Genomic DNA, 24715 nt, shown 5'->3' on the forward strand with positions numbered 1-24715 from the left:
AATATTGCAAGTCGTAATTCACTTTAAAAACTTTTTTTAGGATACTCCTGTATGAAATAAATAAAATAAATAAATACTGATGATGATGTAAATATTGCAGTAACGCAGTTAAGCTGCTGGCGATAGAAAAATGATTAGAAAACTATATAGGATAGACATTTTCATATTGTTTTATTATGTTTTGTTTGTACAATCTTCTATTATTGCATGACTGAAAAGAAGAAAGGTCACACGTAGCAATCAAATTTTGCTGCTGGACACATTTTTGAATATTGAAAATATAATTTGATTGGATTCGATCTGATTAAACTTTAATTTGAGGATATTTGAAGCTCGACGATTGCAGTACAAAGAAATAAAGTAATGCATATTCCAGCATTTCTGCAGGATATAATTCTATTACATAACAAAAGGTTAGGGTCTCAACCAGATAATTAAATTGTGACATTCAAATAAAAATTGTCAGAATCTCTACAGAGGCTCTAATATGATTGGATACAGGAATAAGGACATGCAAATGTCAAGTAGCCACAGGTTAATGTACTTCATCAAGCTTTAAATTCCAAACTGCAGTGTTTTGCTTGAACATATCCTAAACATTTTAAGGCTATAATGTCACAACTATGGTTTAATATTTTAATAAATATCCTGTGGGTGCAACAAAAACAGTCCCAGCCTGACTTTCAAACCTTTGATTGGTTTAAAATGATTTTGGCTGGCTGCTGTACAGCTTGGTGACTGAGATCAGGCAGTAATCAAGACATATCAAATCTATTTATACAGCTCAGTTTCACTTATAATGTCTCAAAGGGGCTTCAGAGGCCCAGAACAGCATGGCTTCCTGACCCAGGTTCTCTCAGAAGACAAGAGAAAACAAAAACTTGGAAGTAAATAATGAAGGAAACCTCTGGAGAGGCAGGTCAGTGTTTGAAACCATGGTGTCTAGTGGTTTGCCTGAGATGAAATCTGTCCAGTTTCTCATTATCACAGAGCCGCTTACAGTAAGCACTGCCGCGCTCAATTCCCAAATCAGAAAATATTAGTCTAAACATTTCCGAAACAAACAACCACAAGAGACAAAACAAAAATACAGGAACTCCTCCAATGTTACTCCTCCAAGTCTGTTTACAGCTTCTGGGGAGTCTTAGGTCTCCATCACACATAAAGCCTAGTGGACTTTGCAACACTGTAGCATTTTTCATTTTGTTTGATTTGCTTCCACACTGTGCTAAATGAAATGCACCAAGCATTGTAAACAAATGTCATGCTAATGAACAGAATATGTGAGGGAAAGAGCTGACACATTTACAAATGACACAGACTTTAATGTAGTTTTTTCACTTTTATGCAACATTCTGTCGCCATATTACTTGATAACTTGTTGTTGAGTTGTAGTCTTAACCAGCTGTGTTATGCGATTGTCTGACCATATTTCAACAGGATCTTTACTTCATCATTAGACCACATCTGTCCACGAGACACTTTTCAAGGCTGCTACTACCTTGTCTGGTGTTCATTCCATAGACTGTATATAAATAATGGACATAGTCACTGTGACGTCACCCATTGGTTTGTGGCCCATTAGAGGCATCGAGTTTAGCGTTACACTCGTCGCCATCTTGTGTCGCCATCTTGTTTCCGATACGGGGAGCAGACCATATTTGGACTGTGGAGGAGTGAGAGGGATCTGATCACTGACTACAGCCTCTCTACACCTCAACCTGACTAAGAGAAGTCGCTGCTAATTCGTGTTAGCATTACAGTTTTTTTCAGTCGCTAAGAAGCGCTTACCCATACTTCAGATACTTTTTCTAAACTCTTCACACAATTAGCACAGCATGGTATTTTGTGGCCATACCATTCACACATTTCATGTCGTTTCCACACAATATGCAGTCAAACACATTTCCTTAACAGACAAGCTATATCTTGCAACAAAATTATGGATTGTTTTTGTATTAATTAAGAATGTTAACACAAGGGGGGCACGGTGGTGCAGTTGGTAGCGCTCTCGCCTCACAGCTAGAAGGTCCTGGGTTCGATTCCCGCCATTCCCGCGTGTCCCCAGCTCCATGTCTCCGGTGTCCGTAGAGCTGGTCAGTGTCGGCAAAAGGGCCTTTCTGTGTGGAGTTTGCATGTTTGCATGAAATCCAAACTAGAATTGTGGAGGACCATGAGATATTTGACAATATCAATAGCAATATCAATAGCATCAGCCTCACAACCATTATGCGGACATTGTCCAAACACAGAGTGCGGATGAAGCAGCTCTACACTGTTCCCTTTGAGAGGAACAGTCAGAGAGTCAAGGAGCTACAATGACAATATATCCAGGTATAGTACTGAATATTCAATTCAATGTCCAGTTCTATAAGCTTTGCACTTTGCAAGTTGGTAACCTATACAATAATAAGTTACAGTACAGTATGGTATACAGTAATGACATTTACATAAACTTTGTTTCAGAGAGTTATGGAATTGGAGGCCAACCAGGTCCCTCATGAATTCATATACATAGATGAGGCAGGATTGAATCTGGCCAAAAGGCGTCGACATGGACAAAATGTAATTGGAAAAAGGGCCACAGTTGATGTGCCTGGACAGAGAGGGGCAAATATTATCATGTGTGCAGCAATTGCAAATTCAGGATTAGTCCTTCACAGATGTCAGGTTGGACCCTACAATACCAAGCGCGTCCTTGCCTTTCTCAATGATCTCCACCAGCGCCTGGTTCCAGAGCAGGATCAGGAGGGTGGAAACACGAGGACCTTTGTAATCACCTGGGCTTCACCGTGGCTTTCCATCATTCGCAAGCAATAAGAACATGGTTTGAAGTCCACCCAAGATTGGTACGTCTCTTCCTTCCACCCTATTCACCTTTCCTCAACCCCATAGAGGAGTTCTTTTCTGCATGGAGGTGGAAGGTTGATGACCAGATGTCCCTCCTTGAAGCCATGGATGCTGGCTGCAGGGACATCTCAGTTGATGATTGCCAAGGGTGGATCCGACATACCAAGTGGTTTTATCCCAGGTGCATCGCCTTGGATAATATCAGATGCGATGTTGATGAAAACATGTGGTCTAACCCTGAAGATCGCAGAGATTAGATACAGTAATTTTGTGCTTTTTTTTTTTTTTAGTTCCCCCCCTTTTTAACTGGGCTTTTTGCTGTTGTTTTGTTCAGAATGCTCATGTGTGTTTCATGGATATTTTGTTCACTGAAAGCATTACTGTAAAATTTTTTCTGTTCTATCATATTGTAAACAGTATTTCTAATGTACCTCCTGTAATAAACAGTAAAGGAAAAAACAAACTGATTTGCTTTTTACTAGCATGCTTTTGAATGTAAACATTACATGTGGACATACAGTTCCCAACCAAGAAATTCAGTGTATAAACGGTGGATTGCATGTTTTGCATGCAAATACCTGTAAAACTGAAACATAAAAGTCTATGCACTTTTTGTAATGTCAACAATAGCCAGTATTTTGAAACCTGGTGTACTTTGATTGACTGCATGTACCTTGTGAAGTGAAAACAAGTGTTATTCTTTGACAGAATAATTTCATTTTGAGTCAGATTTCCAGTGTTTTGGTAAAGTTAGTGTGTGCAGAGAAAGATGTGTTCTATTTTGAAATTAAGAGTTAGTATATATTTAACAAAATGTGTTTCTGAGAGCGATTGAAAAAAACTGTAACTGGAGCATTAACTGGGATGTTAATTTTGGCTAGCAAAAAACAAAAACAAAATGTACGTTACTTACCTAAGAAAAATGAACAGCGGAATTTTCGGTAGAATGCAGCTTAAGGCACTTCCTGGTTTGCCTCCATGCTCAGACCCAGAGGTTGCCGCCTGGTTGATTCTCAAATTTCCATGCAAATAAAACCCAGAATATTCTGTGTTTTGGATTTCTTCCTTCCTTTTGTTGGGATCGTTATCACCTGCAGCGAACCGAACTCTGGTACACTTGGAAAATAATCGAAACCTCCTATTTTTACGGACCAGAGTTCGTTTGAGCGTTCACAATAGCTAAAACCAAACAGACTATGACAAAACACAGCACAGTTATTTTCAAGCAGAGCAACAGCTCAGGTGTGAAAGCCCCCTTACTGCACATGTAAAGAAAAGTTGGATAAAGGCTTTGTGGCTCCAGAAGGACATACCTGAAACCTGATAAATTGCCTTAAATAATGTCACTTGGTCCAGCATTGACTGGAGGTGAAGACTACAAGTGCTATAATGAAAAACATCAGTGGAGTGGAGTTAGAAAGACATGAGCTGACCTGCACTTTATCTCTACTGGAGGCTACATTTGCCACTTGTCAGGTGTGTGATTGCGAGGCAGCAGGGAAAGAACCTGAATGCAGACAATCCAGGCAGTCGGAAATGGTTCATTGATTTGTTGAAGAAGCGCAGAAACATAAGTGTATAGGCAGGCAGAAAGTGGGGCATCATGAGAAACGGGAAAATTCCCAGTGGGTTGGCCAGGTGTACACTGGGTTGAAATAGATCATGCACTCTCAGCCCTACACAGCCTGGTTGATGATGAAATACGTCGTGAATCCAGCCGACGGTGGGTGATTGACAGATTGATAATTGAGTGAACCCCTATATTGTCCTGAATATAGGCCAACCCTGAATATAAAACAACGCTTTTTCAGATGAATTTCTACAGGAAAAACCCAGCCCTATATACGAACCAATATGGTGTTAAGATAATGGAAATTAATATTATAAAGAGTATGGTGTAGACCTGCTCTATAAGAGAAGTGCCCAGAGATAACTTAATGATCACACACTTTATAAAAAAAAGACTTGGTTAAAAAGCTTTGTAAGAAGGAGATCCGTGCTGAAATTTATAACATTTTTTAAAATGTATTTTACATTACATTACATTACATGTCATTCAGCAGACGCTTTTGTCCAAAGCGACTTACAATAAGTGCATTCAACCTGATGGTACTAGACATAGACCATAGGAATCAAGTAAGTACATAACTTTAAGAGCTTAACTGTCATCGCTAAAGGAGTGCTATATGTTAAAGAAGAAAAGAAGAGAAAAGAATAAGAATTGTTTTAATTTTTTTTTTATATATATATATGTGACCATGACTTAACCGAGGTATTGTTGGAAGAGGTAGGTCTTCAGCCTGCGGCGGAAGATGTCCAGGCTGTCTGAGGTCCTGATGTCGGTGGGGAGCTCGTTCCACCATTTGGGAGCCAAGATAGAGAAAAGTCTGGAAGTGGTTTTGAGGCGAGTTGACCCACGGAGGGTGGGAGTCGCCAGCTGTTTGGCTGATGCAGAGCGTAGAGGACGGGCAGGGGTGTAGAGTTTGACAAGGTCCTGGATGTAAGTAGGACCTGAACCGTTAGCAGCAGAGTACGCCAGAGCTAGAGTCTTGAAGCGTATCCGCGCAGCCACCGGTAGCCAGTGGAGGGAGCGGAGGAGGGGTGTTGTGTGTGATTTTAGTGTCAGAAGGTGAGCTGTTGTACCACAGTGTGAAATAAGTCTGTTCTTATGTTTGTGAATATAAAATAAAATACATTTAAAAAAGATTGAGAAGCCACACTTATTTGCAGTGAATTTGGGAATGATGGTATTTTAGAAAAATACACTGAACAACAAGGCTGTAGAGAACAGTGCACTATCGCAGACTTACATACAAAGGTTATAATTATATTATTTCAGTGTTGTACTCGTTGTGAAGTGGGCTGGTCTGAGGCTAAAGATGAGTCCCACTCCAGCCCTGGGCAGACAGGTACAGATAAGGGTTCGGTTACAGGAACAGGTTCAGGTGGCAGAACAGAACAGATATAACATGACAATCTGGCAGGGGGTGAGTGGAAATCTTCCGGTTATTTCCTGTGGGACTGATTAGGGAAGTGAAAACAGGTGAGGGTCTGAGGGCATGTTACGCCCAGCCGAGGGGAAACCAGAGCATGGCATAAAGAGATAACTCTCCCCTTTCCACACTCCCACAGATGACCACTGTCACAGCAAGCAAACAAAGTTGATTTTTTATATATATATAACTTCAAAGTAGAAAAACCGAGTCAGAGACAGCAATCTAATTTCAGTTCACCTTCTCACCAAAAAACAAAATAAAAGACAACTTACTGGAGTGCCTGAATCAAAAGAACAGGAGAAACGTAGCAAAATATATAAAAGTTTGCTCTTTTAGGCCCCGTTTACACGAGGACGCTCGCATGTAAAAACGACAAAATATTTTATCAGAAGTGCCTTTCGTTTAGATGGTGACGTCGTTTTGGGGGCTTAAAGACGCATAAATCTGAAACCACCTTTCAAAGTGGAAAAGTTAAATACGCTCCGCCGTAGCGTGTCGTCTACACTGACAAGACGCAAAACTCTGATCTGATCTGCTCACGTCACGTATGTGTTTACGTCACATACATGCTCCAGTACAGGAAAATAAACAAACGTGGGATTATTTCCATGCGTCAGACCTTCAAGCTGCTCTGGCAGCTCTAATAAACTTACAGGAGTCTTTCCACCAAATGTACAGGATATGTACAGATAGTATTAGTGAACAGAGAAGGATCTGTAATTACCTCTATCACATTTTGGATGCAGCAATTCGTTGGAGGCGAGCCAGACGGCTGTGAACGAGACCTGGGAGATCTAGTGGATGGTGGAGAACTTTGTGGAAGGAGTAGCTGATGAAAATGTGTGGCGTGAAAACTTCTGCATGCCCAAAGATGCTCTTATCGCTTTAAGTGATGCCGCCTGGCTGCATACAATCGAATTTCACACACTTTTGCGTCACCGTATGCAGCAAATTTCCTCACGAAAATGCTCGTCTAAACGAGGAATAAAAAGTGAAGATGCGATGCCACTTTTGCGTCTTCTGTTCAGACCGTCCTCGTGTAAACGTAGCCTCAAATAAAGGTCAGGAGATGACAGTGCAATGCTTAATCAGTGGAGAACTCCCCTAATGACACGACTTAGAACCAATAATCCAGTTAATTGTCGCAAATCACAGAATCAATAAAGGACTAATGTCTCTGGGAATTACTGGCGCCGAAATAGGGGGGGGGGGCAATGAGACTTTCTGGCACACTTGGCCACGGAGTGGGAGCAGAAAGATTATTATTATTGTTGGATGCATTAGACGCTGTAACAGTCACGGCTTATCATGATCGCTTTTAACACAGAGCTCAGTCTTCCTCAGAGTAAACTTATTGTTGTCTGGGACTTCGTATGGAGATTCATTTTAAACTTTTACAATCTCATCACAGCCACGCAGCAACCTGTAGGCTGTTAAAATGTAATATGTGGAGCCCCAGGCGCAACTTTGGCCAGCCTCAATTAAAAAATTAACATCACTTGCACAGCTGTTAACCTGGTTACTCTGGGTTTAGGACAGACAGTCCTTATGCAGAGCCTGATGTTTTAAGCAGTAGTGGAAAAACTATCCTGATCCCTTACTTAAGTAAATGTACCAATACCACACTGTCAATTACTCCACTGCAAGTAAAAGTACAGCAAGCAAAACTTACTTAAGTAAAAGTACAAAAATATCAGCATCAAAATGTACCTATCAAAAGTTAAAGTACTCGTTATGCAGAATGAGCCCATTGTTTAATATATATTCTAAATATATAATTTGATTATTTGTATTGATGCATTAAAAAGCAGTGTTTTCATTTTCTCAAGGTAGGGATCATTTTAAGTACTCAATATACTGTTATGAGCTTTCAGTTATTTCAGTTTTAATCACTTTAAATATTTCAAGTTTTTCATGTTAAATCTTGCCCTGAAAAGTAACTAAAGCTGTCAGCTAAAGGAGTAAAAAGTACAATATTTTCATGAAAATTTAGAGGAGACAAAGCATAAATGTACATAAAATGGAAATAAGTACAGTAAATGTACTTGTATGTACTGAAATCATTAAGCCTACCAACCTTCTACCAATCTTGTTCATCAGGAATAAACTTAAAAAATAGTTGTTGTTTTTTAACTAGCTTTTACCAGCAAGTTATATGCACAGTTCCATTTCAGATTATTGCTGTAAATGACATTCACTCATTTACAAAATGTTGCAATAGCAGCAAATGTCAAAAAAGGGAGAATTAAGTGTAACAAACAGAAATATAAGCACTATACAAAAATGCTGCCATCCTTAACAAAGAGGTCATTTGGCATGCAGATGAGAGCATACTTTTTCCAAAAACTCTATTGCACAGTTATTGCTAGTGTGCCAATAATGGTGCCAGTGCCTAAAGATGGGGACACACTACACTACAAAACATTCACAGTGTTTACAGATTTTGAAAAGACTTGGAGTATACATTACATGACAGGCTTAAGCAGATTGTTGTATGATGAATGAAAAACTGGGGATCACACACTTAACAACTGCGGCTTGTGAAGGATCACAGATTTGACATGATTTGTCAAACCGACTAAAGGGTTTAAAGGGTAAACAAACATACCAGTTGGTGGTGGTAATGAACCATTTTGTTGTTTGCCAACCGCCAATAAAACTTCATGAAGAAGAAGAGGAGGAGTAAACAAAAAGGACGACAATTGGCTCGCTGCTGCTGTTGCCGTGCAGCTATCTGCTCGGAAAAAAACATCAAGAAGAAAAAACGTGTTTTCTCGCTGCTTCCAGTTCTCTGACGCTATTTCCTGTGTCCCACCCTCTCTTTTTTAATTGGCTGTTGGCAACACGTGTTTGCAGTTTGCTGTAATCAGTTCATTCTACCTGATTGCGTCCAGATTCGCCTCAAACATTTCAAACATGTTTGAGTGACTGCGACTGAGGTCGGGTTGAGTCTGTTCCCCTCACACACGAACAGATCTTTGTGCCAACTGGCCATGCCAACTGTCCCCAACTAATGCAGACTTGTGCAGACTTTGCCCAACTGGGAATCTTGGATAAAATCTGGCAAACAATCTTGTAGTGTGTCCTCAGTTTTAGGTCGCTGATCCGACCTGATCCGAAAAAATAACACCTAAAAACAAAACAAAAAAGTATCCACGCCACTCAGTAACATGCAAATCACTGTCCCTTCTAGCCTGGGTATACCCAGACTGCCTTGCACGCTCAAATTTAATTTCGAACTGCGGCGGAGTCTGGAAACTAGGGCCGTTTCTTAGCCCTGTTTTAGGGATCCAATCACAGAGCGGGGAGGGACGGCAAGACGATGACGCTACTACTCGGCACTTGGAAGCTAATAGCCGCTAACGGCTAATAGCCCCGCTACCGCGGACAGCGGAGCCGCCGAGAGGCCCGCAGCAGCTTGTTTATTGCCCATAAAATCAGTGGATGTGTGTGGCTGAATGACATGAAGGGGAATAAAGCGTGAAAATAAATAATCTTGCAGAAAGCGAGAACTGGAGAAGCAAAGCAGCAAGCAACACTCTCTCACAGACACACACACAACAAACATCCATTTCTGTTGCTCTACTACGTCATCTGGTATAACTGATCTGATTGGCTAAGAGCTACCTACAGACGCTTTTGATAGACATTCTAAGCGCCCAATAAACGGCTCTGGAGGATCGTAAACCACACCTCCTCTACGGAAAAATACATTGCTCGTTGCCAGACTAGCCCTCATTTGAGAATAGTCTGGTGTTAGCCAGGCTATGTCCCTTCTTTAATCCGTGGTAAAAGTAATTTTTTACAGCCACATAGCAGATACTGTATTTATGCTATAAGACATAACTTAATGAAATGTTCGGAGACCTGACGGTGATGTGTTCCTCGTCCATGGCACCTTCAGCTGACCTATTTTAGAACCAAGCAAATAATGCCCTCCCTCGTCTTGTGTATTTTCAGTGTCAACACAGTTTGCCATAATGCATTTGCACAGGATATACGCCAATGAACAAAATGGGAACACAGAACAAACACAAAGCAGAAGCGTTCATTAGCTTTCCTGTCTGGCTACCACTATTATGTCACAAATCAAACTGGTCCTTGGTTAACTCATCAATATGATACTATTCAACTCTGTAGTCTGTAGACTCTGGGAGTCGACTGATTTTAGAGGATTAGCGTGAGTGCACAGATAGACAGCTGATCTGATCGGCTGTTATTGTCTTCAACTCTGACTGACTTGTGACTTGGAGCTACTTGAGTAGACATATAAAGTTTGTCCTTGCACAAACTTTGCAATGGAATGAAAAGAAGCTTATAGTCAATCAGGTTATCTGCATTATAAGAGCCCTTTGATGTCATATCGTTCTTCTATGTTTTTCATTTTCCTTAAGCCTTCCTGGAAATTTCAGTGCTTCAAAAAATGAAAAACACATTTCTCAGTGTGTGAGCGGAGAAATCCAGACTGTAAAAAGATAAATATCAAGCTGTCAAGCAAGAAAACCTTCCCCCCTCTTTTAAGACTTCCTCAGAAGATTCTCATCTATGAGGTTGCTTTTTCCCTTTGCTGCAATTCATCTACTTAAAAAAAAAATAATGTCACTGTCTTCAGTCATTGTATAAAGACAGATATAGATAGAACACAGTGCTCTTCTGGGGTCATTTTCAGACCTGTTCAAGTTTTTATTGTCCATGAAATAAAGTCCAAAATCTGGGCCAAGTGACTGATTATGCACGGAGAGGAAAAGTAAATATTAGCAGTGATTATATATTGTGTTTGTTAAGGGATTTGATTATAAAGCAGCCTTATCATCATATGTACACACAGAGATTATTTCTGATGACCCAGTTGCCTTAGATGTCTTTGTAATTTGTTTAGCTGCGTATTGGAAGAAATGACTCTCCTTAGTGGAACATAATGTGCAATTCATAAGACAATGTCATAAAGGCTTTAAACTTTAGCATTGTGACCTCAGCGTTAGTGCCATTGATATAATTTCAAGATTTCAACCTCTTTTTACTCAAGCCGACCCACTTAACATTCCAACACTTTTGACTTAAAAATATTGCATTTTGCATGAACTAAATACAATAAATCAATCTTTATTTTTCTTCTGTTCATTCACTTGGCATTTTGTTAATTGATAAAAATAAAAAAACTGTAAACATTTCTATTGTTGACATTCATAACATTTTTATTATCAGCATTTTTTCAGACCTGCCTAAGACTTTTGCGCTGTAGTACTGTAAAGGACACATAAATTTATGTTGAGAGTTTGGGAAACAGCTCCAAAAATTATTTTTTTAGATGATGATGATTTATCAATGATGTTTTTAATGATTAATCATTGTGATTATTGTGATTATAATGATTATTATTATGATTTTTTAAAATTAATTTAATCATTTTTAGCGTTTTATTACTTAATTGTTGTTGCTCCTTGTGTCTCTTGTGTTTGTTTTTTTTTACCCATGTTATTGTTTTGTTTTATTGTAAAGTGCTTTGAACTGCATTTTATGTAAAGGTGCTATACAAATGAAAAGATTAGTATTATTGTTATTTTCATTTATATTTTATTATCTTTATTATTAGAAGCATACTAATATATAATAGTTTGATGGTAAATTGTATGGTATAATAATAATAGTAATAATAATAATAACAATAATAATAATAATAATAATAAGAAGAAGAAGAAGAAGAAGAAGAAGAAGAAGAAGAAGAAGAAGAAGAAGAAGAACTTATAAAGCACAACAGCTGACAAGGTGCTTTGACAGAGAGCAGTTAATCACAAAGGAGAATGATGCCATAAGGCCAAAAACAATTCTTAAATTAAAAAAAGAAGATAAAAGACAGTGTAGGATCAATCACAAGACACTCTCAGATACAGAGAAAAAAATATCCTAATAAAGCAAAGGAAGGCTATAAAAGTATATAAAAGTGGATTTTAAGAAGTAATTTGTGTATGGTAAATACTAATTTTGCTCCTGTTGACATTCGAAGGACTTGTGTTTGGAGGCCTGAGACAAAACGTAAAGGTAGTAGATATGCATTAAATAACTTCTAAAGCTTTTGTGGCATTCAATGAAATCATAAATGTGTACATACTGTATATTGCCACTGTTTTTCCACCCGATTATGTATGTTTGTCTCAAACAGGACTCAGAGTCTTTATCCATGCGGCTCTGTAAGTCACAGCAATGCTTTGAGCTAAATGCAAATGCTCACAATATTAATGCTAACAAAAATGTTATGGCAATCCAAGCAATAGTTTTTGGGATATTGCAGCCTGGACCAAAATAGTGGATAGACAGACCAACAGACTGATACAGCCACACAAGACACAAGCATTGAAAATGTGTGAACATATAATCATTTACTTAGTAAACAGATATTTCAATGCTCAGTCATGCTTGCATGTGCATGTGCATATGCATATAGTATAAACCCCACATGGATTATGCCTGTGCAAACAGACATACACACAAGGCATCATGATAGTACTCCATTAATCATGCAGACAGGCTGGCCAGGTCACTAATGTCTGCCAAGGCATGAGAAGATGATTAATTGGGTCTCAACTGGTACATAAACAAAGACAGAGGGAAAAAAGAGCAGACAGCAGCCATGACTGAAAATCTATGTTCAGCAGGTAGATGTGATGACAAAAGAAGCGGGACGAGCTACATTTTTCATCCTCCCTGCTCAGACGCTGTAATATGTAATGCCTAAACCTGGAGGCACAGACACACACGCATTATGTTCCACTGGCTCTTCCATCTTCCCATTACCCATCTACCTGTCCTGAATCTGTCACAACTTATAAATAGTTTTAATGCTTTTGTCACAGCCAAGTAAAAAAAAAAAAAAGTGAATGAATTATGGTTTGTGCACTGTGGGACCTGGAATTATTATGCTTATGTAAGTGGAAATATTGCTTGAGTGTAGAATATGACACTGTGGAGGTGTCTGCTGTGAGTTCAGTATATTCAAGATGTAAATTAAGATGATATTCATGAACTTTCTTGTCAGAAGAAACTTATTTTAGTCAGCTAATTATTCCATCTCAAAGCTATCTTAGCTGAGTTGCTATTTATATGGCACAGTTTTGTGCATATAGATTATTAAAAAGGACAACAAAAGTGCAGTCAGGAGTGCAGATATTGGTTGAGAATCTACTGCATAACTCCAAACTCCACTCAAAAAACAAATATTTTAAAGATGTTTGCTGGCCTTTTTTCTGAATTCATGCTCCGTCAGTTCTTTTTGTAAGACAACACTGACATCAGCATTTTTACACATTTGCATCCTTTCGATCTGTTTTTGCAATTAGTTTAGTCTGGGCACATAACAATGTCATCCAGATGCAGAGAAGGCAATAAAACCTAGCAGTCTCACTGCATTTGGTTATTTTAGCTACGGTTTATGACGCACATCATCAAGTAGTATGTCCGTAAAGCATAGTGTACCTGCTGCATTGGCCAAAAATGGCCTTTAACAGACTAGGTTAGCCTTTTTTTTTTAGCTTAGCCGATTACCTAGGGTGACCATATTTTGATTTCCAAAAAAGAGGACAATCGGCATGGCCTCGAGACACAAATTCAGACAGGCTTCTCGGAGGTTGATGAACATGCTTTATTATGCTTCAATGGTGCAAAATTAACTTCTGTAATAAAATAAAATAAAATCTGTAAAAACTTGTAACAAAATAATTCGATCTGCCCTCTGTCTGCTCTGCTCTCTTTCTCTCTCTGTGTGTGTGCGCGGCGCTGACCCGCCCACAAGGCAGCCTCTTGGTAATTATGTCTTGCAAAATTGTGTGCAAAGCGCCGGCCAATTTACGTGCATGTGTACTGGTCCTATAAAAAACAGTGACATTTTTGTGAAATTATAAAACCCGGCCGGACGCCCCGGACAGGACGTAAAAAGTGGACATGTCCGGGCAAAAGAGGACGCTTTGTCACCCTAGATTACCTGAAATGGCTTTGCTACACAACTGAAGCAGTTGTACCACTTGCAGTTGTAGTTGTATCGCTTGGAGCCACTATCAACCCAAGAAGTAAGAAGTAGAACCAGTTTATCAAAAAGGGGTCCCTGAGCAGGCAGCCGTATGTGCAGAAAATAAAATGAGGCTGATTGGCTCCGGTAAAATGTGAGAGCTGCAGACAGACAGACACAAATGCATGCAGCCATGCACGCATTAGACCAAAAACATGATAATAACACGACTCTATAATTCTTTATCATGATAAGTAGTAAACAATGGCTTTAGTAGCAGTTAATAATGAATTATTAATGCTTTATAAATTAACTGTAAGCTGTTCTTATACGCTACCTGCAGTCTGCAGTTAATAATGTTACAAAATAGTAATTATGTTCTTTTGCACATCTAGTCTTGTGCATTTTGCCAAATTATTTTGGTCCAGTTTTTCTGTTGAAGTGGTCTTCCTGATGAATTAAAGAGTTAAAAAAGTATATAATCTATAAATATTACCTAATAATATTGTGTGTTGCATTAAACACAATGAAAAAACTGTTACTTTTCACGAACTAAGAAATTCCTGCATCTAATCCTTCTCCCTCATTGAAAAGTCCAAAATCTGTGAATTTGCAAACATTTCTCAGTATGTTACAAAATGTATGTAAAATACAGCCAAGATAAATCCATGTGTGGTTGCATGGTGAAGTGACTTCCACTCTGTCATCTTTTACAAGCTTTGCGTCCCGACTGGGCTTTGGGTTGAGTGAAGGGTGTCAAAGCGCTCAGCATCCTGTCCGCTCAGTGCTTCTCCAGCCCGGTGCATCAGGAGAGCAGCAGATGTTGGTCTAGATTACAGCGACATTACATTGTTAGAGCAGCTTTCCTCTTTACCTCCAGGCACATGTTCGGGTCTGTCACTTAGAGATTAGAAGTCGCGTCACTAGTCTGTATAAAAACACTTGAAGCTGAACATGGAGAGAAAAAAAAACACCCTTGAGGCCAAGAGCTTTCATATTGTCTGCTCAGGTTTTGTTCTAATGATTTGGAGAACCCAATTTGCGGAAAAAATCAGAGGAGAAGTGGCTCTGGTACATTTTCTTTCCTCTAAATTGTTCTTTAATGTGTGTAGCGGGGAAGAAAGGTGGTTTTGATGAATGAAATTCCCCCTGGTTTTCAATATCTCACAGTTATTAAAAGGGCCCGAGGTCACTGACATAGACAGCCCTTGCTCACTGAGCTTTATTGGGTCACTTCCCTTCTCTCTCGAGTCAGCACTGCCTGGTATTGGAGAGTATGAATCATGAAGTTTTCATTCTTTTTTTTTGCTTTGTTTTGGCTGTCCTCAAAAGTCAAGTCTGCTGCTATTTTTGGTCGATAGACAGCAATTTAACAAGCCCGGTTTACCTCATCCACCAGAGAAAGGAGCCCAGGAGCATTAAGTCACAATAACACGTTACCAGAATTGATGAACTACTATACAAACAACGTTATCTCAGTGCTCCTAAAGAGTCATTGACCCTCATTTACAATGTTACAATTTCATTTAGGAGACGCTTTTTTTGTAAAGCGACATGCATCTGAAAGTTAAGACAACACAATCAATCTTCTTGTAGTCAGAAGCAAGGATCTAGTCAGAAATGTTTGACAAACAAGGTTTATATTAGATTCTATGTACCTGTGTTGTTGCGTCTTTGGAATGGCCTCGCACAGTGCTGGGTCAAGTGAGCACCATCCTCTGGAAGAGCACCATTCAAAAAACAAAACTTAAATGAGGCGAAGAAAAACAACCCCATAAAAGAAAAACTGTGGCTATAATAGGGCTGGGTGATATGGACCAAAAGTCATATCCCAATATATTTAGGCTGAATATCGATATACAATATACATCCCGATATTTTTATCGCAAAGCGAGAGCAAATGTTCAGTCAAAGTCAAAGCCAAATATGACATGTCATAAGTAGTTTTATTGAAACTGTTTATTTAAGTGAACATAAATACAGGAGTACCTTTTTTTTAAAAAAATCAAAGCTTTATTTAAGATTAAAAAATATCTTAAATAAAAATAGCCTATGAAATAACATAGGCCAATCTTTTTCTGAAATAAATATATTCAAATGAGAAAAGAATAATGAACATTACCAAAGAACTAAATATGACAAACCCTAGTAAGGGCAGCATTTATGTAGAAAGAAAGAAAAACATTTGAACTATATTGATATATGCGATATGGACTACTTCCATATCACTTTTAAAAATATGTTGATATATTTTTTGTATCGATATATCGCCCAGCCCTAGGCTACAATATGGCATCCATTCAGATGGAAGGCAAGGTTGCTTTCGCACTTGGAAATTGTGCTACAATTAGCATCACAAGTAGATCCTTGTATCTTGTACTGCTATAATCAAGGTGGAAACAGTGGCAGTTCTGGTCAAGTTCTTGTTCTCATATGTTTATATATGTTTATCCACCACTCGTTTTTAAAAGGTGCAGCATCTTTAAAGTTGCAATGAGTAATTTTTCACACAAAATGAAAGTGAAAGTATGATTATGCTGTTGAGGCTTAACTGTGCCGTCACTCTGGTCAGGCTGGTTCACAACCAGGATCAGGCATACAGGGTGTGGTGCAGGTAATTTCATTAAAGGTACAGTCACTGCATCGGCAGCACTCACTGGTACAAGACAGTACAGTATGTGCCTTTAATAACTGAGCAGTGTATCTTCTTTATTTTTCCAACTTCCTTATACTGTTGTTGACAAGCCATTGCTGTACCTCCTTCGGAGTTTACAGGTATGGGAATACTTTAGCTTCGCTTCTTTAGATTTGAAAGAATACTGGTTATGGTTATGTAAAATAAACTAACAGGAAAATTATATTCTGTCCAAGGAAATTTATTTTTCAAGATATAGATGGGATGAGATATCCGGCTAGTTGGCAGACACTTTTTTTCCTCTCTTACCCTTAGAAAACTAATATTGCGTGTATTGAAAGGGTTGGTAGGGGTGGGTCTGTATAACCAATTATTAGTATGGAGGGAAGCATTGAACGTAATAAGACAGATGAAATTCTGAAGTAACTTTGATTTTGATGAAATACTATGAAACTCTGATATTGATAAAATTCTGAAATTGCTATTTTTTTTTTTTTTTTACTTCCTGGTACCTAACTATGATGACCCACAGAAATTAATAAAATACAATTCTTTAAAAAAAAACAAAGATTTGAAAGAATACTGATATTTAGTTTTTGGTGAAACTGTTTCATTGGACTCTAACAATGTTTATTTTGGAGACTGTAGTTGGCGATTCTGTTACATTGTATTGTGTGTTGTGAGTCTATATTTAGTCTACCCTCATTGATATACAGTACATGATATGCTTTACAATGTCACATGAGTTGGTCGGTCGGCTGGTTTTCGGCTGGGCACAACCAGGCAGACAGGTTTAAGTTCAGTGAATTTAGATCCTAAAATGATAGAAAGGCCCATAAAAGGCTGGTATAAATACTGTGGGTGGTGACAGGGGAATAAGTCAGCAGGTGGGACGGGGGTCAGGTGACTGGATGGAGGGACGTGAGACGTCATGACACCATGGTAAAAGAAAACTGAAAGAGTCACTACACCAGTCTTGGTTATGTGTAGCTAATACACTGAGGATATTTAAAATCAGTATAATGCCTTTTAGTGGAACTTCTTTAATAATAGCAACATGTTTTATTCCAGATTGTGTATATTAGAAGACAACAACAGACAGTGGCTGGAAAGGACTTATTTGATCTGTGTTCACGCAACAAGAAAATGGAGAATAAACCTAAAGCAGCTTTTGAACTTGTCTGGCAAAAAAATCAATAAAGGTAAACTTTTGATATAGATCAGTTTACAAAGACAATATACTTTTATGTAACCAATCACCTCTCTAGTTTAAACTTCTGTATACTATATAGAGTTGTTGATATTGTGCAGCACCAGGGAGTATTACTTTAACTTCAGTTTGTCTTACATACTCTTCTGTAGTAAATATCTCATACAACAGACTGTTCTTATTTAGGGTTTGTAGTGATTTTCTATAAAAAGCAATGGAATTTTGTAGTTTTTTTCCCCCTCACCTTTAGTGTTTTAAGTCCCTACTTTACAACATTAACGGCATGTTTAAAACAATGACTTTGATGTTTAAAACTTGTTACGATACTGAAATGGTTCTTTCTTTGTAATGCTTATTGAATTCTTGTGATGTTCTCATCTCTATCTTCTCCTTAGATAATGGAGCCAATGAATTCTTCTGAGACTGCAGACACTCATCTACAGCCTGCTGTCTCACTGCCTCCCTCTACTTATGTTCCTCCCACCCTGAGAGATGGTGAGTGTTACCATGTCTTCATCAGCTACAGCAGCACTGACTACCAGTGGACCCACTCCCTCATCGACCAGCTGGAGTCCTGCGGCCTGCAGGTCTGCTACCACGAGCGGGACTTCACTCCCGGCCGCACCGTGTTGGAAAACATGTCCGACTGCATCCAGCAGAGCCAGAAGGTCCTGCTGGTTCTCAGTCCAGAGTTCGTGAGGAGCCGCTGGTGTCTCCTGGAGGCCAACATGTCTTTGTTCAGAGACTGTCTGGAGAGGAAACCCATCGTCCCAGTGCTGCTGGAGCCCGGGGTCTCTGTTCCTCTCCACCTCTGCCACCTCACGTACTTGGACGCCAACGACCCCGACTTCAACAACAAGCTGCTCAAGGTGCTCTGCACCCCCAACCAGCAGCTCCAAGGGTCCACTGTGGTGCCCTTCCAGCCGCCCTCCATCTACAACGGGAAGGCCCTGCAGCCTCTGACTGCTGTCAACGAAGAGGGACTAAAACCATATGACTGTGGTCTCTTCAGTGACATGGAGGTACCAGACCAACTGCGTCTGGTCATTGAGGACCACGAGAAGTACAGAGAGGCTGTGAGGATGATCAACAGTGTCTCTCAAAATAACGTGCTCTCACAAAGGCTAAGAATACCGATGATAATTACCATTGCGATCATTTCGGCTTTCACGTCAAGTCTATCAGGATTTTTAGTGGTTATGTTAATGGAAAGTAAAGAGAACAAAATTCTTTGCGGGCTTGCATCATCTAGTTTCGTCTGTGTTCCATTTGGGATGATAATTCTGCTTGGTGCTTGGAAGTTTGATGAGAAGAGGCGCCTTGTAAGAGAAATGCAGAAAGCTGTAGGCCAGGCAAACCTAATCCTCTTTGAGCAGAAGGTGTTAATGGGCTGGTTGTCGACTTCAAAAATTCATCTGGCATATGTTTCTCTGGACGGCTGCAAACAGGAGTTTGCAGAAACCTTTTCTGAGCAGGTTGTTGCTGACGATATGTTCCATAGAGCTATGATCTTCTTCTCATCAGGTTATGCCTGCTGTCTTGCGAAAAGACACTTTCCCTTTGATCAGCCCAGCTCCACTGGTCACCTGGAGGGAGGGGTGTGTTTCTGTCAGTATGTCTCCCAGCAGCTGAGTAGAGATCAATGGGAATAGCAGTTGCCAGACAAGAGCCAACATTTCAATGCAATGAATTCCCTGTGTATGGCCATTAATTGCTAAACCTAAACAAGCTACAGTGTCAAGGCTATTTATTTATTTGTTTGCCATCACTCAACTTCACTTGCTATTAATATTACAGAGAGATTGAGTGACTGATTTACATTCTCAGCCATGCCCAGTCACATGTGAACAGTTTCGAAGAAATATCAGTTTGTATAATAATAATTAAAAAAAACATGTTTCAAATTCACTTCACGATAAGTTACTCTCACCTGCTTGGAAATAATGAACTGAAGTATATGAGAAATATTTGGGGGCAATAAGGCCATTTTATTTTATACAAATATTGCTGCTGTGTCCAAAGACAAGGAAAATGATGCAAATGGTAGTTTTGTATAATCAGTATATATATTATACAGAGATGGAAATCTTTAGGATTTATAAATAATGCTGATAGGCTTACTAACAATAGTGTACAGTGTAAAGGGATTTTTTTTTTTTAAACTGTGTTTATAAACATGCACATGTTTCTCTTGTTTTTATTCTACACTCTGTATGTAAATACATTATCTGCCTTCCTCACACCTTCAGTTTTTTTTACTATCTGTTAGTGAAGACATGTTTGTCTCTTTTATTTGATAAAAAAAATCACCAAGTGAAAGTGTCATTCCCTGACGAATATGAGCCACTGACAGCTCTCAACTTTATATATAATTATGTATGTATGTAAGTAAGAAAAACACCTGAGTGCAGACAATATCTGGAAAATATTATATATAAAAGGGAGCTAAACAACCATTTTCTTCTATGCTTAATGTTTAATTGTATATGCCAAGTGTGATTTAAACCAGGAAAATACTCAAAACACTTCTATAGGTGTGGATGTAAGAATCTTCATACTAATAAAATATGTTTTTTGGACTTCAGAAAGCTGTACCACCATGTGTTGTTTTGTGTACTACTACATCAGACACCTCAGCAGACTATAAATCTGACAATGTATTTCAAACTGTGAAACCCACAACAGCTTAGATTATCTGACTTCAGGTGGACAGGTTGAAGCATGCAGGGTGAGGGTGAAGTACTTTGATAATTATTTTTTTTCATTAAAGGCACAGTGTCACACTTCGGGTACCGAATTTGGTACTTTTATAGGTACCGACCGAATTCCGTCGGTACTACCGAGTACCGACTCATGTAAAATCAAACGGTACCATGTTTCGGTACCTAAACGGCATTAACTTTAAACTGATCATTGATTTCAACCTGTTTTCATTTAACGTCTTTGATTAACAAGCATGCTGACGATCGCACTATTTTTTTATTTTTTATTTACCTCCTTGTCTGGTCCCTTTCTGCTCACCGCGGCCACTAGCTGCTGCCCTCTTCCACCCCGGTGCAGAGACGAACAGCCCGGCTCTAGGCCTGCTAGCCGCCAGCTGCTATCTCTCCAATCTCCAGATTGAACCTTCCTTACTCCGTTTGCTCTCTCCATTCATCCGTAGACTTTTCATTAACAGCTAACAGCTAGCTGCTGCATCTCTGGTCCTCCGCTAATACTCCGCTCTTCAACTCAGGAATATTACCTGCCACTTTACTCCAAACTGCCTCGCTGAAATTAAATCCCTCGGACTCCTGCGTCATCCTCGATATGTGCACAGAGCACCCCAACTCAACTTTGTTTATTCCAACCATGCCCACAATACTGTCTGACCGGTGCTGCACAGCACAGTTACGATGTCATCACAACAAATCACACGTGCACTTGCAACCTTTTTTTTTTTTTTCTCCTCCGTGCACTTGCCACCTGAGAGCGCTCCTCTGCATTCTTTGATAACACTGCAACCTTTATGTTACAAAATGCACGTTCGCTCAACAATAAAGCACTGCTCATCCTGGATTTTATATTGTTTTGATATATTTTTTAAAGTTTATATTTTGAGAAATAAATATGTTGAATTGAAAAAATTAGATTTTATTATTAAACAAATTAACATTTATTACCACATAAACAAACGCAAAAGTACCGAAAATTGGTACCGTTGAGTACCGGTACCGATTCCCAGGTACCGGGTATCGGTACCGTATCGGTTCAAATGTGAAAGGTACCCATCCCTACAAGCCGCAGTCAAAAAGTGAAGGTGCAAAAAAATCCCATTTATTATGGTCAACCACAAGAGCTATTTACATCAAACGAAAACTACCAAAACATGAAATAAAAATTAAATACATTTTCTACACAGGAGGGTCAGCACAGCTCAACAGTCCCCCAGCGACTACCCCAAGTGAGCAAAAAATCTCCCAATATAAAGTCTAAGCTCCTCCCTCTGGAACAGACCATTCCAGGCCATTAAATAATAAATTAAAGTACACTGGACATCAAGTACATTGGACATCATCACTCAAATACTTCAGTCTTATCCATAGACTGTATATAAATAATGGACGTAGTCACCGTGACGTCACCCATTGGTTTGTGGACTGCCAGTTGGAAGCCTCGAGTTCAGCGTTATACTCATCGCCAACTTGCGTCGCCATCTTGTTTCCGATACGCGGAGCAGACCATAATTGGACTGTGGCGGAGCGCGAGGGATCTGACGACACTGACTACACGCCTCTCTGCTGCTAATTCATGTTAGCATTAACTGGAGCATTAACTGGGATGTTAGTTTTGGCTAGCAAAAAACAAAACCAAAATGTAATTTTCTTACCTCAGAAAACTGAGCAGCGACTCCTTGGAGCGTCTGTTAGTCCAACCAAACACTGAACAAGACATTTTTACTGAAAAGAACGTTAAAAAAAATTCATTAAGTCATAGTCATTAAGTGAAAATACAGTGTGAAAGGGTCAAAGTTATGAGACCAAATCCGTAAACGTCCTCTTTTCTATCTATATAACGTTATATATAACTTTATTGACACGTTGCCGTGAATACGCATTGCTCTGCTTCTCTCCTGGTGACGGCTCGCCTTGTTAGTGACCTGTCAATCAAAGCTAGAAACGCCCGAAATCATACGATTCTTTATCTTCTATTTTCTTCTAAATGAGGCCATTATTAGAACTATTGACATCAAATTGTCTTGAAGACGATTTTTACTAGCGATTGAGACCATAATGTTGTCCCTGAAAAAATTTTCTGAGGTAATAAATCAAGTGAGAAGTTTTCAAATTTAGCACTGAAATGAATGGGCAGATTTCTTTTGCAGCCAAACTTAGCACCCCTACTGGAATTTTCGGTGAATTGCAGGCTTTATGCACTTCCTGGTGGCCTCCATGCTCAGGCACGGAGATTGCCGCCTGGATAGGATTGGATTTTGAAGCATGAAAAGCACATATCTGATATTTCTCCACTCAAAACATTAACCAGCATTGCAGTTACAATAAGTGCATTTTGGATGATTAACTTAGAAACCAGCACACTATATATTTATTTAGCATTTATATCAATTATGAATATATTCTAAACAATATATTGATGATTTTCACACAAAATGAAAGTGAAAGTATGATTATGCTGTTGAGGCTTAACTGTGCAGTCACTCTGGTCAGGCTGGATCAACAACCAGGCTCAGGCATACAGGGTGTGGTGGGTTTAATTGATAGGTATTTTCATTAAATGTACACTCAATGCACAAGCAGCACTTACATCATAAAGCCACTGGTACAAGACAGTACAGTATGTGCCTTTAATAACTGAGCAGTGTATTGTCTTTTATTTTTCCAACTTCCTTATACTGTTGTTGGTGAGCCGAAGCTGCACCTCCTACAGAGTTTACAGGTATGGGAATACTTTTATTTATTTTTTGACAGAATACAACAAGATAATGAGAAAAAGAGAAAATGAATATCAACAATGAATTCTGATATTCAGTTTTTGGTGAAACTGTTTTAAATCAGTATGGACTCTAACAATGATGATTTTGGAGACTGTAGTTGGCGATTCTGTTATATTGTATTGTGTGTATTGTTTGTTTGGCTGGTTTTCTCTGGCACAACCAGGCAGACAGGTTTAAGTTTAGTGGATTTAGATCTTACAAAGATACAAATGCTCATAAAAGGTTGGTATAAATACTGTGGGTGGTGACAGGGGAATAAGTCAGCAGGTGGGAAGGGGCTCAGGTGACTGGATGGAGGGTCCTGGGGGACGTGAGACGTCGTGACACCATGGTAAAAGAAAACTGAAAGAGTTGCTGAACTAGTCTTGGTTATGTGTAGCTAATACACTGAGGATATATATACTTTAAAATCAGTATAATGCCTTTTAGTGGGACTTCTTTAATAATAGCAACATGTTTTATTCTAGTTTGTGTATATGTCTGTTGTTGTCTTCAACAACAACAGACAGTGGCTGGAAAGGACTTATTTGATCTGTGTTCACGCAACAAGAAAATGGAGAATACAATTAAATCTGAATCAGTTTTTGAACTTGTCTGGCAAAGAAATAATAACTTTTGATATAGATCAGTTCACAAAGACAATATACTTTTCCTTGAATAATCACCTCTCTAGTTCAAACTTCTGTATACTATATAGGTTTTAGAGTTGTTGATATTATGCAGCACCAGGGATTATTACTTTAACTTAAATTTGTCTTCCATACTTTTCTGTAGTAAATACATATCTCATACAACAGGCTGTTCTCATTAAGGCTTTGTAGTGATTTTCTATGAAAAGCAATGGAACCTAACTACTTCACAACATTAACGGCATGTTTAAAACAATGATTTTGATGTTTAAAACTTGTTACAATACTGTTCATGAGAATATGTTGCATATAAAAAAATAATGCTAAGACACTGTGCGACCAAACTCTTATGATAAAAGTTTGTAGCTGTACTAAAATGGATCTTTGTAATGCTTATTTAATACTTGTGATGTTCTCATATCTATCTTCTCCTTAGATAATGGAGCTAATGAATTCTTCTGAGACTGCAGACACTCATCTACAGCCTGCTGTCTCACTGCCTCCCTCTACTTATGTTCCTCCCACCCTGAGAGATGGTGAGTGTTACCATGTCTTCATCAGCTACAGCAGCACTGACTACCAGTGGACCCACTCCCTCATCGACCAGCTGGAGTCCTGCGGCCTGCAGGTCTGCTACCACGAGCGGGACTTCACTCCCGGCCGCACCGTGTTGGAAAACATGTCCGACTGCATCCAGCAGAGCCAGAAGGTCCTGCTGGTTCTCAGTCCAGAGTTCGTGAGGAGCCGCTGGTGTCTCCTGGAGGCCAACATGTCTTTGTTCAGAGACTGTCTGGAGAGGAAACCCATCGTCCCAGTGCTGCTGGAGCCCGGGGTCTCTGTTCCTCTCCACCTCTGCCACCTCACCTACCTGGAGGCCAACGACCCCGACTTCAACAACAAGC

The sequence above is a fragment of the Centropristis striata genome, chromosome 6, assembly GCF_030273125.1.
Source record: "Centropristis striata isolate RG_2023a ecotype Rhode Island chromosome 6, C.striata_1.0, whole genome shotgun sequence".
NCBI lineage: Eukaryota > Metazoa > Chordata > Actinopteri > Perciformes > Serranidae > Centropristis > Centropristis striata.